Below are 1,562 nucleotides of genomic sequence, written 5' to 3' on the forward strand. Positions count from 1 at the left end.
GAAATCGTAATAAAATCATATGAGATCGGATGAGATCATGTGAAATCATCAGAAATCATATGTAATCAGCAGAAATTATTTTGAATTTTTGTGTAATCACTGAAAATCATGTAATCAACATGAAATCTGTGATGAAATCATGTGTAATCACCATAAAATCACAATGAAAGTGTAAATAATTTTAAAGACTTGTATACGTACAGCAAATATTCGCAAATATTTTCATAAAAATAAACCAAATATTAGGTAATAGGTATAAAAATATAAACAAAATGTTATTTAATTATATGGTATATAGCAACAACAAAAAATAAATAATGTTTAGAAAACTTATCCTAACTTATAATTTACAAGTTCCTGGATAAGAGAATGAATAAAATCCTTTGACGACGATATTAGGAGAAGATAACTTACGTACAATATTAACAGACTGAACTACACAAAATATCGTCTCGCTTAGAAAATAAAATAAATAATTTTCTTTCTTTTTCATAAAGGGTGTATGCATGCCCGATATGCATATGAAATGTGCCCCCACGCCAAACTAGACTTGCCATAGGTTGATCGTTAGGCCTCTATGAAAAAACAACTTTCATCAAGTTTTAATCCTCTACCCTTACTATTACGATAATGGCAAACTAAAATATTATTTTTAATCATAATTTTTTATGCTCTTCTAATGAACGAAAAATTATGAAAAAATTCAACGATATTTTGAACGTCAAAATACATGCCTGGGAATTTTTATAGATTTTCAAGATAAAATTTCGAATTCTAAAAAATTGAAGAAGTTTAAATTTGTCAATTTTTAAAGATGAAATTATTGAGTAACTAACTTTATATTTTATCTGTAACAACACCTTTCCAACATTATTTATCTTAAATTTTTTCAGATTTTTTGGAAATAAGCGCCAATGTTTAGAAATTAAGAATATTGAAAAAATGATTATTTTAATTTTTTTGATCTTTCATAAATTGTTCTTTTATAAAGGTCTAACGATCGAACTATGGCAAGTCTAATTTAGTGTGGGGACACATTTTATATGCACATTGGGCTATATCCTTTATGAAAAAGAAAGAAAATTATTTATTTTATTTTCCAAAACGAGACCATATATATTTGTGTAGTTCAGTCTATTAATATTGTACGTAAGTTATCTTCTTCTAATATCGACGACATACCATTTTATTCATTCTCTTCACATGAACTTGCAAATTATAAGTTAGGATAAGTTTTCTAAATATTATTTATTTTTTTGTTGTTGCAAGCTATATATGTATACCATAGTTAAATAGCGTTTTGTTTATATTTTTATATATACCTATTACCTAATATTTGGTTTATTTTTATGAAACTTATAAGACTTATAAGCTACGTAGAATATAAAGAATTTGGCAATCGTTTTGTAGGCAAACGGGATCTCCCCAAGAACTTTTATTTTTTGTTGTAAAGCAATAAGATATTTATTTTATACTAATTTTTATGATGATCTGTAATTTGCAATCAAATTCAAAATAAAATCAATTTATAATTTTATGTGTCACAGATCGGAAGAGCACAC

This window comes from Wasmannia auropunctata, unplaced genomic scaffold, assembly GCF_000956235.1.
Source record: "Wasmannia auropunctata unplaced genomic scaffold, wasmannia.A_1.0 LD336076.1, whole genome shotgun sequence".
NCBI lineage: Eukaryota > Metazoa > Arthropoda > Insecta > Hymenoptera > Formicidae > Wasmannia > Wasmannia auropunctata.